Consider the following 19136-nt stretch of genomic DNA (forward strand, 5'->3'; position numbering starts at 1 on the left):
GAGACCATTGATCCATAAAATGAAATTAACAATCAATGTACTGTACTATAAAATAAACAAGACAGTATTGTATATGATAAAAAATAAAATAATTTTTTCCCCCTGCACTGTTGATAGTCTTTGTTTGGATGGGGGGCTTTTATCCATTTCCGCAGTCACACAATCTATCAGTCAACAGCTGAACTGGGTTCCACACAGTCACAAAAGCAAATTAACCAAAAAAGCCTCAAAAATGCAAAATAAATAGCAAAAACAAAATCGCCCAAAACAGTGGTACCTTGGTTCTTGAACTTAATCCATTCCGGAAATCTGTTTGACTTTCAAAATGTTCAAAAAACCAAGGTGTGGCTTCCGATTGGTGCAGGCGCCCCGGAAACAATAGCTGACAGCTGCATCAGACGTTTGGCTTCTGAAAAGCGTTCAAAAACCAGAACATTTTGTATTGTCATTATTTTCTTGTGCTGAACCGCCCTGGGATTCTTGGGTGATCAGTTTAACAAATAATAATCAATGCCTCTTTTTCTCCCAGGCCTTTTAGCTGATTAAGCATTCTGTGGCCTTTTTAAATGTATTCGTGTGGTTTATTATTGGTTCATTATTATTATTGGTTTGTTTTTGTTTTGTGCTGTTCATTATTAGATGACGATGATTGGTTTATTTTTGTTTTGTGCGGTTTATTATTGGATGATGATTAGTTTATTATTATTGGATTATTATTATTATTATCATTGGATTATTATTATTATTATTATTGGTTTATATTTTTATTATGTATTTTGTGATGCCATTGTTATTTTTCTATGGTGAACTGCCCTGGACTCTTCTGGCGAAGGGCGGTATAAATTTATAATATAAAACAAATATCAATGAAGCAACAAAACTTTTCTTTGTAACCAGGCCTTGGGCTAAATAATAATAATGATAATAAATAATAGCAATAATAGTAATAATGATAATGATAATAATAATAATACCAAATTATTTATACTCCGCCCATCTGACTGGGCCTCCCCAGCTACTCTGGGCGGCTTCCAACAGGATATTAAACCTCCTACAGCCTTTTCAATGTGTTTCTTGTGTGCGTGTGAGTTTCCCGCTGGTTTTTGCTTTTATTCCGTATTTTGCGTCTTTTTTTCCTGTGGTGAACCGCCCTGGGATCTTCGAGCGAAGGGCGGGAACTAAAAAAAGGGCGGCGCTCGGAGCAGCCCGGAACGTTGGACCCGCGCACAACGCCGGGCAGCGAAGGGACGCCGCCTCTCTGGCAAGAGGAGGAATCGGATGGGGAGGGCGTGGCCTCTCTGGCAAGAGGAGGAAGCGGGTGGGGAGAGGGCGTGGCCTCTAGGGAAGAGAAGGAAGCGGATGGGGAGAGGGCGTGGCCTCTGCGCTGCTCACTTCCTGGTTCCCTCTCCTCCCCCCCCTCCCGGAGCGTGAATGTAGCGCGTTGGTGGGAGAGGAAGGTGTAGAGGCGCGCGCTTGCCGGGGCGTCGCGAGCTGCCTTCCGCCGCTGGCGGGGCGGATGGAACGTCTGGCTGGGCGCTGGAAGGTTGACCCCGGAGGCGCGAGCGGCGGCGGCGTGTTGCTTCATCCCCAGCCCTGGTAGGTTGAAGCGAGGCGAGTCTGGAGACCCCGGGGGCGAGGGAGGGGGCTTCCCGGGGCGGGGTGGGGGAAATAATTGGCAGGACCCGTTGGGGGTTGGCAGCCGTGGGCTGCTCTGCAGCAAAGCAAATGCACGCAAGGTGTGGGTGCGCGTGTCACGTGTGAATGTGTGAATGTGGCTCAGGAAGCCGCGGGCAGGTCCTGGGATGCCGCTTCCTGCAAGGTGAGTCGAGTGTCACACGAAGGGACCTCGCGGGCCATCAAGCCCAACCCCTTGTAAAGGCAGGGTTCTTTTGGCCGATGTGGAACTCGAACCCACGACCCTGAGAATGGAAATATGCTCCCCATATTGAGATATGCTCCCCATACAAGGCCTCTCTCGGCATTTGCAGGCAGTCTTGGGGGCTACTGTGCCAAGTATATGCTGTACAAAACCACAAAATACATAATAAAAACAAAAAACATCAACCCCATAACCACCCCCCAAAAACCCCACATTTTAAAAAGGCATAGGATTTTAATGTGAACCTACCTAATAAGGAACTTTTTGAATCAATATGCCCCCCCAGCCCCATGTGTAGAATTGGAGAGTTAATCATCATCAGTGCTTTTTTTTCTGGGGGGCTCAGGGGGACGCATACCCCTAAACATTTTGTGAATCTTTGTACTTTTGTCCGTTGGCTGTATTTGCTTTTCCCGATTTGAACTAAAAAATGGTGATTTTCTTGAGTCAAAATGAGAATACCCCTAAATTTTTTTTTGGAAAAAGCAGGGGCCCTAAACATTTTGTGAATCTAAGTTTGGCTTCATTGAGGGGCAGTATTTCAATATGAGTAGGAAAAGGAGAGTATACCCCTAAACATTTTTAAAGAAGAAAAAAAGCACTGATATACCCTGCCCATCTGGCTAAGTTTCCCCTGAAGGGAGCTGAGGGTCATCTATCTCAATCCCCTGCAATACAGGAGGCCCGTACAGGGGATCAAACCCATGACCTTGGCATTCTCAGCCCTGTGCTCTTAACCCATCTGAGCTAACCGGTTGGATTGTACTGGTTTTGGATGAAGTTTAACGGGGAAAGGGGTTGGATGAAACACTTGAACTGCTGGGCTGCGTTTGCTGGGCTACATTGCTTGCAATAATAATACCAGTAAGAATAATTTTATTATTTATACCCCACCCATCGGTCTGGGTTGCCCCCACCAGCCTGGGCAGCTTCCAACACATACAAAAACGGAATAAAACACAAGAGTTATATTCTTAGGAAAAATACAGAACTACTCTGTTTCCTTTGCTAATTTCTGTTAGCAGAAGTTCACGTTCACCTGCTTGGTGATCCTGGTGGAACTATACTACCATACAAATCTACCATCAATCTGTGTTGTGTTAGTTGGTGAAGCGCTGGAATTTAATAATAATAATAATATAATAATAATAATATCTTTATTGTCATTGCCCCCTCTCGGGGACAACGAAATTACTTGGCTGCTCCATCCACCCAGGTAGGGCACTCCACACAAAATCAAATCAACTATAAAAACACTAATTAAAACAATACAGTAATTTGGGAAGACTTTGGGTCAAACAGGGTTCGAAATTATCAAGGCGCATTTTGCACCTAAAGATTCTCCATTTGCAAGCGCCTCCAAAGGTCTGGGTGCCGTTTTTGCGCTTGGCTGACACTCAAGAATTACTGAAATGTACAGTATGTGCTTTGAAGCTTCCAAGTTAAGGATAAACAATATATTAAGGAGTTTAACAATAAAGAGTGTTTTGAAAACTCAAGGAGGGTACCAATATTTTTATTGTAAACACCAAATTAAACATGTATTAACAATTTCTGAAAAAACGTATTAACAATGTGTCACTTACGCGAATTGCATAGTAGTTCCTGCTTATTAAAATAATAAATAAAAAGTGTTGCCAATTCTCCCTGCCCTTGGTGGCGACTAGACATTCAGTTTTGGCACCTACAACCCAGGTCCCAGAAACCATTTGGCTCCTAGCTTTTCTATTCCGGGTTCTAACACTCGGGTCAAATATCTGCATATTTATGAAGTTCTCTTTTTATTTTCATTTTTAAAACAATATTCTTATACATTCACACCCCAACCCCCAGTTTCCAATTTCTCCCTATTTTTTGCATCTAATTACATTTTCCCAATCCATATTATCTCCTTTTTTACCTTCAGTCATATTGCAAGTGCTATAACAATCCTCCTAATGTTTTTAAGTGTACACAGTGGTTCTTAAGGTATTCTGTAAACTTTTCCTGCTCTTGACTGAATTTCTTGTCCTCTTGGTGCTTGATCGTAACGGTCATCTTTGTCATTTTGGCCTAGTCCATCATCTTTGTTACTCACTCTTCTTTAGTTTGGACTTTTTATGTATGAAGTTCTCTTGAGTGATGTTGGACTGGTTATCATCTCTCAGCCTGTCTTGCAGGGTAACTGCGAGGATAAGGGCTGGACTTATATGTGCCACCCTGAGATCCTTGTTCAGAGGGCAGGAGGAAAACATAATAAACTATGTTATTAGCACTTTAAATTCATAGAATCATAGAATCATAGAGTTGGAAGAGACCACAAGGGCCATCGAGTCCAACCCCCTGCCAAGCAGGAAACCCCATCAGAGCACTCCTGACATATGGTTGTCAAGCCTCTGCTTAAAGACCTCCAAAGAAGGAGACTCCACCACACTCCTTGGCAGCAAATTCCACTGTCGAACAGCTCTTACTGTCAGGAAGTTCTTCCTAATGTTTAGGTGGAATCTTCTTTCTTGTAGTTTGGATCCATTGCTCCGTGTCCGCTTCTCTGGAGCAGCAGAAAACAACCTTTCTCCCTCCTCTATGTGACATCCTTTTATATATTTGAACATGGCATGCTCTCAAATGGAGAAGTGTAATGATCAACATTAAGTATTGCGGTGATGCTGGAACTGAAAAAAGCTAAGCCTGAACTTACTGGAAGCGGAATTAATTGCATGTGTGCATACACACGTGACGAATTCTGTGGGACAAAAAGGACATTTCTATGAGACAAGAGCTCCAATCTCGACACGCCCTTATTGCGTAGAGGAGTGTTGCAACATTATTCGGTCTCTGCAAAGAAGAAGCCTTCTCTTCATGTACTAAGTCTATGAAGTTACTCTTATTTTTGAGGACCTGGGCAAATACTTATAATGGTCGAGTCTGATTTTCCTGCTGCAGTAAATTCCAGAAGATAAAAGTTAAACACGGCATATTTTCCTGATAATTGGACAGCAACATTGAAGGGTAATTTTGTTAAATATTTTCTGGATGGTGAGGTTTTTGTGTCCTCAAGGTTTGCCTAGTAAATGAATGTGTGGACCTGATAAAAGATTTCTCCTGTGTAGGCTTTTTCCTTCATTGTTAAATTGGTGGTGTTCGAGACGAATGGAAGGCTTCAATAACTCAAGCAATGTTTGCAGTTCTAAGCAGTGCTTTTCTTTTATAATGCTAGGGTCAGTATTCAGATCTTGATTTGTAAACGGTTAATTGACCAGTAACCTAAATTCCAAGAGGAATATAGAAGTTTGTCACTGTAACCAACAGTTCTTTGTTAAATGTACAGTACTCTGTAGTGCAGCCTTGAATTATTTTCTGTTAGCATTCTTCAATATCCCAGCAAAATGCTACTCTTTGGCCTCAACACTTAAAACAAATAGAAAGTTTCAGGAAGCACTTTTTTTAGATTGTTTCATCTCTCGGATTAATTTGCGATTTTTTAAGCTACGTAAATTAATTTATTGCAATGTTTTCCAAAAGGAGGCAATTGTATAAATTTGCAATAGGAGTACATTTTAAGTGGTGAAATGCTTATTTTTCCATTAAGTTTAGCAATGTATATCTGTAACTTTTCTTACTTGTACAGAGCTGTTTTATTCTTTGTTACAGCCTGTTCATGCTATCTAGACTGTGAGTAACCTTTAGTTACAGGATTTAAGATTTGCCTTTGTGTGGGATAGTAAATAACTTTATTCTGATCATCTGTTTGCTCCTTTACATGAGTGTTATTTCTTATCTGGGGTTGCAGTCCTGTGATAACACATTCTTAACCTGGGATCAACTCTCATTGCACTTGAATTTGCATTTCAGGAGGCCATGGTTAGGATTGTGCTGTTAAAGAAACTGCAGTATTCATTTTATACACACGTTCCGTTTTTGTCATTCTCCTCTAAGGTGTATTCCTGTTTTAAGTTAATTGGTTAATCGCATGAATGCAAAGAGAGAGTAGTGATCCAAAACAGGGATAGCAGAAGCATTGCCTCTGCATAATCTGGCTCCGTGTAACTTGATCACACGCAAATTAAAGTACAGTAAAAGTATGTCTGCCCTGAATTGTGATACCTTAAGTGTATCACCTTTGCAAATTCTGCTGAACTAGTAGTTCCAAAAAACCTTCAGTCGACTGGTTCTGGCAGCTCCAACAGTAAACGGTTTCATATCTAGGATCACGGATAGATTTGAAGCATGTTTGGGAACAGAAGAGAAGCTATGCAGAATTTAACATATTTAGAGCCATAAATTTGCCTTGATTTGCCTATTAGAAGCAAATTTTATGTCCCAAGACATGTTGTCTAAGGTCACATGTCACTCCCCTGCAGTAATTTTCACATCTGTTAGCCACAATAACCGTATGTGAAGGAAATTTTATGTGTTGTAGTTAGTGGATGAGGCCACAACCGGAGAGGCCAAGCTCACTAGATCTCTTGGCCTGTCCTACTTCACAGGGATGTTGTGAGGCTGCCTCGAATTCTCAGCGGGAAAAGTAGGATCTAGGATGCAAGTGGAACTAACAAATGTATGGAATTTAAAACAATGGAAAATTAGATTGAGAGCTCATTTTGTTCCAGGCTTTGCGTCCTGGCGAAGTTCTAAATGACCCCTATAGTATTGCACAAATACACAGATACACCAGTTTTCGTGTTGTGGCGCAGAGTTGGCCAGGGGAAAGACCGCCGTCTTGACAAACCCTCAGGCTCCGTTGGTACTTGTTCTTTGGCTTTACAATGGCTTCACAGAGCAGTTTCACAGGATAGTTACTGTGCGAAGCCACAGCGTATGAATTAATAGATTTTAGTATCTTAAGGCGAGAGTAAGCGTTAAATGAGATGAGTACGACGAGTAAATTGCTTTTCATTTGGCTGTACACTGTATTTCCATAGAAGTAGCTAGGCGGTATTTTGTATCCCCATTATCTTTAATTTCACTCCGTTAAAGCAATTTCTGCTTGCAGGAATGTGTTTACAGTGGTACCTCGGGTTAAGTACTTAATACGTTCTGGAGGCCCGTTCTTAACCTGAAACTGTTCTTAACCTGAAGCACCACTTTAGCTAATGGGGCCCCCTGCTGCTGCCGCGCCGCCGCAGCACGATTTCTGTTCTCATCCTGAAGCAAAGTTCTTAACCCGAGGTACTATTTCTGGGTTAGCGGAGTCTGTAACCTGAAGCGTCTGTAACCTGAAGCGTGTATGTAACCTGAGGTACCACTGTACTGCCTTTTCAGCCCAGTTATGGCAATCGGATGAAATAGGACGTTTCTTATGATCCCTCCGGTAGTCATAAACCAGTAGGTTTCTGAAGTAATACAGTCATTTCTTCTGAAGCTACAGGTGAATATAGTAGCTTTTCTGAAAGATAATGACCAGTCCTGAATGTGGCATAACCTAATATGCAAAGAAACACACAGGGTGATACTTCTCATAAAAAGTAGCAGTGATGGAAATTTGCCAGGCGCTTTTTGCGACTGGCACGGGTCCAATTTTGACCACGTGGAGATCTCTGGATGCCAGGTTGCCGACTGACCTCTCCCTCTGGCCGGCCCCTCCATCTTTCTTCAGCAGGTCAGCAGAAGAGCTTACTTACTGCATTAATCATCATCATCATAATAATAACAATAATTTATTATTTATACCCCGCCCATCTGGCTGGGCTTCCCCAGCCACTCTGGGCGGCTTCCAAAAAAACATTAAAATACTGCAATACATCAAACACTAAAAGCTTCCCTAAAGACGGCTGCCTTCAGATGTCTTCTAAAAGTCTTCTAAAAGTCTTTGACATCTGGTGGGAGGGCGTTCCACAGGGCAGGTGCCACTACTGAGAAGGCCCTCTGCCTGGTTCCCTGTAACTTGGCTTCTCGCAGCGAGGGAACCGCCAGAAGGCCCTTGGCGCTGGACCTCAGTGTCTTTGCAGAACGATGGGGGTGGAGACGCTCCTTCAGGTATACTGGGCCGAGGCCCTTTAGGGCTTGAAAGGTCAGCACCAACACTTGAATTGTGCTCGGAAACGTACTGGGAGCCAATGTAGGTCTTTCAAGACCGGTGTTATATGGTTATATATCCCGCCTTTTTCTCCAAGGAGTACATGGTTCACCCCACTTCTCAGTTAATACCTAGAAAAACCCTGCGAGGTGGGTTAAAAGACTGCGACTGGAGAAACGTCACCCTCAGTTTCACGGCTGAGTGGGGATTTGAACCCTGATCTCCCAGGTCCTACTTCGACACTCTAACCCAGGGGTCAGCAACCTTTTTCAGCCGTGGGCCAGTCAACTATCCCTCAGACCATGTGGCAGGGCCGGACTATATTTTGAAAAATAATAATGAGCGAATTCCTATACCTCCCATTCCAACAAACAAAATTCACTCTCTCACTATCGCTGCTGCAAACAGTTACCGATGCAGCATAAAGGGATAATTGAAGAGAGGCAAGGTTATTTTTATTTATTATTTACTCAATTTATACAATTGCGCTAACGTACTGGGAGTTAAATACCAATGGTACATCATCTTCATATAATTTTATTTCAGTGTACAACGGTGCTTTGTGATGCTTTCATTCTGGCAGGTGTTTGAGCTTAAAGCCCTGATGCAAACTGCCCATAAGATTTAAGACAGGGGTCAGCAACCTTTTTCAGCCGTTGTCCGGTCCACCGTCCCTCAGACCATGTGAGGGGCCAGACTATATTTTGAAAAGGAAAAAAAAATGAACGAATTCCTACCCCCCACAAATAACCCAGAGATGCATTTTAAATAAAAGCACAAATTCTATTCATGTAAAAACACACTGGTTCCCGGACCGTCCACGGGCCGGATTGAGAAGGCGATTGGGCCGCATCCTGCCCCTGGGCCTTAGGTTGCTTACCTCTGCTCCAACCACTACAATACACTGGCTTCCTGGAGCACTTTTGCTATGGGGAGCTCTATAAATTAAGTAGGTGAATAAACACGGGGAAAGCAAAATATCACTTAGAGAAGGATCTGAAATATTTTCCTTGAAGCTTGAGTTTGGTTTATTCTGGGTTGTTTAAATGTGTTGTAAACCACTTTTGAGTTTTTTTCTTTAAAATATAAAGCAATATAGAAATGAAAACTATTATTAGTATTGTTGTTGTTGTTGTTGTTAAGGCAGTGCCTGGACTAGCTTACGGTATATATCTAACACTGATCAGTAAACACATTCAGTAAAAGCTACAAAGCAGTATATGATTTTTAGGGGGGTGGGATTAGCAAAGCACTAGGGAAGGAGTGGGGAGTGCAGTTGAACAAAGATAAACAGGCAGTTGATGATAAAGGAAGATTCAGCAGTACAATGCTTTATGTACCAATGGAAATCTACATACAGCCGCACCTTGGAAGTCGAACGGAATCTGTTCCGGAAGTCCGTTCGACTTCCAAAATGTTCAGAAACTATAGCGCGGCTTCTGATTGGCTGCAGGAAGCTCCTGCAACCAATCGGAGGCCCTTTCAGACGTTTGGGTTCCAAAGAATGTTCGCAAACCGGAACAGTTTGCGGCGTTCGGGAGCCAAAACATTTGACTTGCAAGGCGTTCGGGATCCAAGGTACGACTGTATGTGGACATGGTCTCAGAACACTTGATCAATATTTTGGACATCGCCTTAAATCACACAGATGTGTCAAACCCTGGTTAGCAGATTCTGCAGAAGAGTTGAGAATTCAAGGAGGCAGGATAGAGAGCACCTTTGTGATTCTTTCTGCACCCTCAGATGGCCGGTGAATAGAGGAGATTTAATTACAGGAGATAACTTATCTCTGGTCTTCTCTGCAACTCTGGACAATGAAGGCTTTATTACCTTGCTTTGATATGACTGGTTAAGAGATATACGAGTGGCTAGATGTTATACCCTGCGGCATCTGTTTCCAATTGCAATAGTTTGGAAAACAGGGTTTTCTGTTTCTGATAAATCCAGGAGCACAGGGAGAAGATATCCTCCTGTGTTTTTAAACTGCTCATTTCGATCAAGTTTTTGTCTCGCCAGAGTGGTGCATGCTCTGTCTATCTCCTGCTTGGACTACTGCAATGTGCTCTGCGTGGGGCTACCTTTGAAACTGCAACTAATCCAGAATGTGGCAGCCAGACTGGTGACTGGGAGTGGCCGTCGAGACCATATAACACCAGTCCTGAAAGACCTATATTGGCTCCCAGTACATTTCCAAGCACAGTTCAAAGTGTTGGTGCTGACCTTTAAAGCCCTAAACGACTTTGGCCTTGTATAGCTGAAGGAGCATCACACCCATCATTCAGCCCGGACACTGAGGTCCAGCGCCGAGGGCCTTCTGGCGGTTCCCTCCCTGCGAGATGTGAGGTTACAGGGAACCAGGCAGAGGGCCTTCTTGGTAGTGGCACCCGCCCTGTGGAACGCCCTTCCATCAGATGTCAAGGAAATAAAGAACTACCTGACTTTTAGAAGACATCTGAAGGCAGCCCTGTTCAGGGAAGCTTTTAATGTTTGATGTTTTATTGTGTTTTTAATATTCGGTTGGGAGCCGCCCAAAGTGGCTGGGGAAACCCAGTCAGATAGGCGGAGTATGTATGTATGTTTGTATAAATATTCTTCTTCTTCTTCATGACAATTGAGTTTACATATACAGTCATGCCTTGGGTTACAGCTGCTTTGGGTTGCGTTTTTTTGGGTTACGCACCCGCCGAAACCCGGAAGTACCAGAACAGGACACTTCCGGGTTTCGGCTGTCGCGCATTCACAGAAGCACTAAATTACGCTTTGCGCATGTGCAGAAGCGCCGAATTGCAACCCGTGCGTGCGCAGATGCGCTGCTGCAGTTTGCGAACGTGCATCCCACATGGATCATGTTCGCAACCAGAGCGTCCACTGTACAGTGTTACCTCGGGTTACAGACGCTTCAGGTTACAGACTCCGCTAATCCAGAAATATTACCTTGGGTTAAGAACTTTGCTTCAGGATGAGAACAGAAAACGTGCAGCGGCAGCGGGAGGCTCCATTAGCTAAAGTGGAACCTCAGGTTAAGAACGTACCTCCGGAACGAATTAAGTTCTTAACCCGATGTTCTTAACCTGAAGCACCACTTTAGCTAATGGGGCCTCCTCCTGCTGCTGCGCCGCCAGAGCACAATTTCTGTTCTCATCCTGAAGCAAAGTTCTTAACCTGAAGCACTATTTCTGGGTTAGTGGAGTCTATAACCTGAAGCGTATGTAACCTGAAGCATATGTAACCCGAGGTACCACTGTATACTGATTTTCCAACGGCACACCTGGAATACATAGCAGTCTTGCCCGCATGGCAGTTTTCCTGCCACTCTGTGCGAAAAATGCATAATTCCAAAGCCTTTCATTTACTACTTAACCCCAACTACAGGGCGTAGGTTATTAACCTAGGAGATAACAGTTTGCATTGGTGATCCCAAGGGCTAATATTTAATTCTAACCTCCTACTCAAGAAGTACAGCTTTCCAAACGTCTTGTTAAAAAATGGGTACGTTCTGCAACTTGCTCCTGCTAGGGATTATTCTGTTACTGCTTTGTGTGCTTCTAGCACATGACTGAATCATTTACAGGCCTTTCAGAGGCACCACGAGTCTTGTTTTCTGATGCTTTTTGTGTTGTTGTGTGTAACTGCGTCTTTTGAAGTAATAAAACTCAAACCCTGTCCTATAAAAATGTGGCACTCATCCATCTAGCTGCGCAACTGTCTGAATGTGCCTGAAATACCAGAATCGTTGTGGTACAGAAGACCTTAGCATTAAGCTGTATGTTATACAGTGCAGAAACCAATGTATTTGGGTGGCAGGTGTTTTTTTTTTAAAAAAAATAATTGGTCCTCATCCTTATGCTGTTAATCTCTCCACTTCCTTCAAAGTTTTATCTGTGGAAATGAGGAGAAGTAGTGTTTGTGCAGTGGAAATCAGTTTTCTACAGCTTGTCACATCATAGCCATATTTCCTGCTCCCAGTCTGTTGATTAGACAATTAAACTTGGAGGCTAAGTAGAATAACGCTTGACTCTGAAGTCCAAAGATTTAAAAATCTTTTTTTTTCTCTTAAGGGTTGTTACTTTTAAATACAGTGCTTCTGTTTGCATGCTTCCTTCAGAAATACTGTATACGTGTTTTATTTTTTATTTTTTACTCCAAGCTTGTTGCTACATAACAACAATCACAAAGTTATATTCTGCCTCTATAGAGTATTGGCTTGAGAGTAGATTTATATGCACAAATGTTGGCTCTAGGTCTGTCTGATTTATGAAGATAATCAGATCTGTTCAGATAGCACAGCAGTATTCATGTGGGCAAATAGAAAAAAATAAACTGTAGCATCTTGCTTGTGTGAGTTTTCTCAGGCAACAAGTGTTGCATCAAAGAAGAACTTGTACAGACATAAATTATGGCTATTGATTTTGTTTATTATAGGTGGTGTGTTAGAGTCTCATTACTTTTTAAATACTTTTGATTTGCCTGTTTGTTTAATGTTACTTCCAAGACTACGCACATTTTGATTGTATAGATTATTTGAATGTCTGAGACCAGTTTTCTGAATTCTATAGTAGTCTGACTTAATCTACTCCCTTCGCTTAAAAAATAATTAAAGTCAAGGGGACAAAATAGAATGCTCCAGGGTTGCCGAAACTTGGTTTTTTGACTATAGTTTTCATCATCCTTGACCACTGTTCCTGGATGATGGGAGTTGTAGTCCAACAACAGCTGGAGACCCAAGTTTTGGAAACTCTGCTAGCTTCTGCATACTTAACTGGAAGTAATTCCAATTGAAAAAAGGGAGTGAATATGTATACGATCTGCTGCATGCCCTGGAGCCAGTCCAGGATTTAATCCCGAGTGATGCTAGAATCTAGTGCAAGATGCAACCAATGTCACTCTGCTTGGAAACAAGGGCCACACTGTCAAATTCAACTGCAATGAAAGTGGAAGCTTGCCTAGAAAGTCCGACAGGGTAACACTGAATTTCTAAAGGAGTCATTTGTAAAAAAATATATCAGAGGGTTAGTTTAAAGCAAGTTGAAGTCAGGATGGTTGAATATCCTCGGGACATTTGGAAGAAACCAGTATTAATATTATTTTTTAAAAAATAATTTTTATTGAATGATTTTATGTTACAAAAAACATTACAGCCATACTACCACAACATATAATTGAGAAAGAAAAATGACACACACCAATATTTTGTTTGTTATTTGTTATTTACCATCATATTTCCTCCCAAACATTCCATAGAAAACACACACCCGCACAAACACATAGTAATAATAATAATGAAAATAAATATTTTCCCCTTTTATCTTACAAAATCTTTACTTCTATTTTGACTTCCTGTCAAGTCCCTTTGCATATATTTTATCTTACAATTGAATGTACACAAAACAAGTATTAACAAGGCTCAGATAAAATGAGCGATTGCATGAATATGGCATAGAGCAGAGTGTGGACTGAGCGAAACCGCATTTTTTTGCGTGATTTAAATCACCAACCGAAGGTTTGTCTTTGGCTGCAGCTTGCAGTTGGGTTGGAGAACTCTGAGCCTGAGGTTTGAAGCCATGCTAAACCAAACCTTGGCTTAGCTGGGTGCTGAACAGGGACAAAAAGGATCGAGGAAGCGTAGGGTGGCTACACGCTCCTCCTCTGGAGACAACATATTCCAGTAAGCTTGCCTTCTCGTTTTTTGCCAACAAGACCAGCGACTATTAGCCATGAATAGAACATCTTTCTGAATACAGTGTTTCCTTGGTACTCAAATGCCTTGGTTCTCAAACGCTGAAAACCCAGAAGTAAGTGTTCCGGTTTTTGAACGTTTTTTGGAAGCTGAACATTTGATGCGGCTGTCGGCTATTGTTTCTGGGGCGCCTGCACCAATCATAAGCTGTGCCTTGGTTTTTGAACATATCGGAAGTCAAACGGACTTCCGGAACGGATTAAGTTTGGCACATTTGTTTTTGCTATTTATTTTGCATTTTTGTTTTTTGGGTTTTTCTGGTTCATTTGTTTTTGTGCCTGTGTGGAACCCCGTTCAGCTATTGATTGATTGATTGATTGATTGTGTGGCTGTGGAAATGGATAAAAGCCCCCCATCCAAACAATGACTATCATCAGTGCAGGTAAGGGGGAAAAAAGAATTTTAATTTTTATCATCTACAACACTGTTTAATTTATTTTATAGTACAGTACATTGTTTATTGATTTCATTTTATGGATCCACGGTCTCGTTAAATAGTAAAATTCATGTTAAATTGCTGTTTTTAGGGGTTGTTTTTAAAAGTCTGGAACGTGTTGATCCATTTTGCATTACAGTGGTACCTCAGGTTAAGTACTTAATTCGTCCCGGAGGTCCGTTCTTAACCTGAAACTGTTCTTAACCTGAAGCACCACTTTAGCTAATGGGGCCTCCCGCTGCTGCTGCGCCTCCAGAGCACAATTTCTGTTCTCATCCTGAAGCATAATTCTTAACCCGAGGTACTATTTCTGGGTTAGCGGAGTCTGTAACCTGAAGCGTATGTAACCCGAGGTACCACTGTACTTTCTATGGGAAAGTGCGCTTTGGTTTTGGAACGGACTCCAGGAACGGATTAAGTTTGAGAACCGAGGTACCACTGTACTAGTTGTTGGAGCTTGAATACAAAGGAGAGTTGTCTATCCTCTGACTGGCCGCTGTGAGAAACTTGACGCTAGACTAGATGTTCTGATACAGTAGGATTGCTGTTATGCCTTTAAAAAAAGCGCACACATTTGAGCTATTGGCACCGTTCACAAACTCTTGGTAGATCACAGAGTTTGGGGCGTTTCTTAAATGTAAATGAAGGCACCTGCCTCAACTTGAGGTATATTTATGGGGATGTTTGCTCTGCTGGGCGCTCTCTCTCTCTCTCTCTCTCTCGTGGTTGGAATAATTAGTTGTACCAGCAAGTAATGAGCTGCTGCTACACTTGCATCTCATTTTATGGTGGTTTCCCATTCCGTTTTGCACAATTCGGAGGTGAAGGGAGGATCCTGGCAGGCTCATGGTTCACCTGCCAGCCATAGGCACCTGGAAATCCCACGAAGACAAGCAGGTTGGCAAAAGTGAGATGAAATCTGTATTAGCCGTGTTAGAAGCAAAGCCCTTTCCTCTGCAGTCGGCCCAGAAATGGAGCAGATTTGCAGAATATTGCTCTGTTGCTTCGCCATTAATCCACTTGGTAGAAGACACTTTCATGTTGACTGTAGAGGAGGAAGATAGGTTCCCTTTCTCCATATTCGGCATGGAAACACAGGCTGCTAATCCCTTGGTAGGCTAGAGAAATTGTTTGCAGGCTAGTTATCTTCTTTTGGCTTATTCGCAAGGTTTGATTTTGGCTTATTCGCAAGGTTATGTTCTGGGGATGCCCTCAAGACCTGGAGTCCTAGAGGATAAAGCTTTTTACCAAAACACTTGCCCAGGAGAGTGGGATTCAATGTGCAATATAGGAGCAACAAAGCCAAGGACAAGCACAGAGAATTACCGTATTTTTTGCTCTATAAGACTTACTTTTTCCCTCCTAAAAAGTAAGGGGAAATGTGTGTGTGTGTGTGTGTGTTGTGGAGCGAATGCAGGCTGCGCAGCTATCCCAGAAGCCAGAACAGCAAGAGGGATTGCTGCTTTCGCTGTGCAGCAATCCCTCTTGTTCTGGCTTCTGAGATTCAGAATATTTTTTTTCTTGTTTTCCTCCTCCAAAAACTAGGTGCGTCTTATGGTCTGGTGCATCTTATAGAGCAAAAAATACGGTACTTTGGTTCCCAGATATTATCGGAAGAAGAGCCCAAGGCATTATGGAGAACAGCAACAACTGACCAAAGATAGACATAATATTTTACAAGGACAGGGAGAAACATCAAGGACAGAATAAATTGCCACACACAAGAACAACAAAGAGAGAGTTTGAATACCTTACCTCTAGGACTATAAATCATTTAAGGTGTTAATGCGAATGGAAGTCGTTAAAATTGCAGCTGCGGTATAAGGGTTTGTGATTCTGACTGGAAGTGTAATGGAAATTTATAAGATTTTGGAACGCAGAAATAGAGTAAATCGCCAAACCATCAATTCTCCCACCTAAATTGTACAATTTGGCTTTTGAGTGATTGGCATTATTAATGGTAGCATCATTTGGCATTGTTGTAATGGGGCTTTTATTGCACTATTGTAATTGAAAACTAATAAAAAATATTTTTAAAAAAACAGAAAACAAAACATGATCGGGAAACAATCTAATATTTCACCAAGAAGTGAAAGACTTATGTTGTTTCTAGCAACTGGAAAGATCAAGAGGGAGGCTTTATTTTTTAAATTTTGTTTTTTATTAAAGAAGTTCATAGAGTTCTTTCTACAGATCATTCATGCTTGATGTGAGTCACCAGTGTTATAGGCAGTGTAAAGTTGGGGGAGAAGACAGGTGGAGAAGTAAACTTTCATTCTTCTACATAGTGTATGCGTAAGGTTTTGTGTCAGTGTCACATGGGTAGGTTTTATTCATTTGTTGGTTTTTGTTGAAGAGGGAGGCGTTATACCAGGGGTCAGGAATCTAAGGCCCATGGGCCGGAAGTGCCCCGTGGAGGTCGTTTGACTGGCCCACGAGCCACCCCTGAACCGAGTTTCCCGCTCATGCACAGCGCTAAACCGGCGCGGCGCAGCACGGGGATTCGCTTCTGCAGCGCCGAAAATCGCATCTGTGCGTGCACAGACACTGAAAATCACACCTGCGCGGATGCCGAAAAACATGCACTCGCAATCTCCACGGGACTGATCGGCCCAGGCATAATAAACCCTGCTTTATACAGTCGTACCTTGGAAGTCGAACGGAATCCGTTCCGGAAGTCGGTTCGACTTCCAAAACGTTCGGAAACCAAAGTGCGGCTTCTGATTGGCTGCAGGAAGCTCCTGCAGCCAATCGGAAGCTGCGTTGGATGTTTGGCTTCCAAAAGAAGGTTTGCAAACCGGAACACTCACTTCTGGGTTTGTGGCATTTGGGAGCCGAAATGTACGAGTTCCAAGGCATTTGGGATCCAAGGTACGACTGTATATTCTTACTGCCTAAGTCACACCTCCTGGCAGTGAAGGCACACCAGGGATTGCTTATTCATAAGCAGACATCTTACTCGTTGACCCGGATGACCCATCAAGTGGATCCTCGGCACGCAAGACGTGTTTTTGACATGTTTGATGTCTGGTTTGCCCTCTGAGGACTCAGCATCTGATCCCAGGTCAAGGTTACATATGGCATCCAGTATGAATTCAAGTACAGTGGTTCTCAAATGCCTTGGTACTCAAACAACTTGGAACCCAAACACTGCAAACTGGTTTGCAAACTTTTTTCAGAAGCTGAACATGCTCCGTTTGAGTGTCATACTGAGGTCTGTCTGTTTTTGCTATTTATTTTGTGTTTTTGCGGCTCTTTTCGTTTTGTTTTTGTGAATGTGTGGAACCCAGTTCAGCTACTGATTGATGGATTGTGTGACTGCAGTACATTGTTTATTGCTTTCATTTTATGGATACATGGTCTCGTTAGATAGTAAAATTCATGTTAAATTCATGCTTTGGTGGTTGTTTTTAAAAGACTGGAGCGGATTAATCCATTTTGCATTACTTTGTATGGGAAAGCACGCCTTGGTTTTGGAACGCTTTGCTTTTGGAACGGACTTCCGGAAGGGATTAAGTTTGAGACCCAAGGTACCACTGTACCATATAAGTGAACACAGTTTATACCAAGCACCCTGTTCTGGGCTGCTACGCATTTTACAGAAAAAACTAGTCCCTGTATTTATGCCATAGATTTTCTGCAATTTGTTTTGAGTTTTTTTGAAGGATCTGAACAATCTTGTACGTGGGAGTCGTGTTTGCTCGAGGCCTCTTGAGTAAATTTATTTTCAGACAAAATGTTCTTTAAATTTTACAGAAAAGACACGATCATTTCGTAGTGGAGGTATAGGAATCCCATCTTTTTCTGTGCCCTATGAAGCACTTCTTAATTCCAAGCAGATTATTATTTTATATTGTACATAAAAAATTTAAATACTGAACGTATAAAAAGCCATTTTAAAATAAAAGGCCAACTAGCACAGAGGGGGGAAACCGTGTACATGAAAATGGGGAGCTTGTGTCTCTTAACACAGCATTGATCTCGGAGTCAGTAAAAGCAAATTTCAACTAGCCGTTCTTAAAAAGCAGATGGAAGGGATTATTATTATTATTATTATTATTATTTGCACGGGCCACCCTGTGTGTTTTTGCAGCAGAAAAATAAAACAGATTTTCCTATAGACAAGCTGACGTTTACCCACTGAGTCTGTTCTAAAATGAAGCAAAGGAGGAGGACACTGTTAATTAAGCTATAAATATCTAGACTGCTTGGGGAGGACTCAAGCTACAAAGCAGTGATTGGGAAAGTAGGTGAGCATCTTTGGAAATATGAAAAATCAAAGAACAGGAGACTTCTGCATCTTCAGGGCTTGAGATGGCAATGGGATTGGCCCTGATACGTTGGAGTTGCTGTCGTTTAGTCGTTTAGTTGTGTCCAACCAGTGGCGTAGCGTGGGTTGTCAGCACCCGGGGCAAGGCAAGTAATTTGCGCCCCCTAACCCGGGGCAAGGCAAGTAATTTGCGCCCCCTAACCCCTAACCTGCCGCCGCTGCCAGCTTCTTCTTGCTGCTGCCTGGTCTGGTCTGGTGTGGTTCTCTCCCGCGCTCAGCGCTGCGCTGGGCGGCCACTGCACTGCCCCTCCCCCAGATAGTCCCTCGCTCTCTCTCCGCACCGCACGCCTGGCACCCCCACCCCACAGTGGGCGGCGACCCGGCGGCTTGGATCGGATTCGCACAGCCAGCACTGCAGTGAGAGAGAGTGAGTGAGCCAGGTAGAGGCAGAGAGCTGCGAGTGCGAGCGCCCCCCCCAGATGTTGCGCCCGGTGCGGCCGGCCCCCCCTGCACCCCCCACGCTACGCCACTGTGTCCAACTCCTTGTGACCCTATGGACCAGAGCACGCCATGTCTTCCACTGCCTCCCGCAGTTTGGTCAAACTCATGTTAGTCGCTTCGAGAACACTGTCCAACCATCTCGTCCTCTGTCGTCCCCTTCTCCTTGTGCCCTCAATCTTTCCCAACATCAGGGTCTTTTCCAGGGAGTCTTCTCTTCTCATGAGGTGGCCAAAGAATTGGAGTCTCAGGTTCACGATCTGTCCTTCCAGTGAGCACTCAGGGCTGATTTCCTTCAGAATGGAGAGGTTTGATCTTCTT

At 42.9% G+C, this 19136-nt stretch overlaps 1 protein-coding gene across 4 annotated transcripts in view; it reads left to right on the forward strand.

Moving 5' to 3' along the window:
• The first annotated feature begins 1350 nt into the window (after positions 1-1350).
• Positions 1351-19136, forward strand: part of ZDHHC3 (zDHHC palmitoyltransferase 3) — a 53463-nt gene continuing 35677 nt past the window's right edge. Inside the window, exon 1 of one of the 4 annotated variants that reach the window (XM_083468518.1) lies at positions 1351-1596. The gene's annotated coding sequence lies outside the window, so the exon portion shown is untranslated. The remainder of the gene's footprint in view (positions 1597-19136) is intronic. The other 3 variants (XM_083468517.1, XM_083468516.1, XM_083468519.1) reach the window with 3 other exon arrangements.

This window comes from Podarcis liolepis (assembly GCF_965112155.1).
Source record: "Podarcis liolepis genome assembly, chromosome: 12".
NCBI lineage: Eukaryota > Metazoa > Chordata > Lepidosauria > Squamata > Lacertidae > Podarcis > Podarcis liolepis.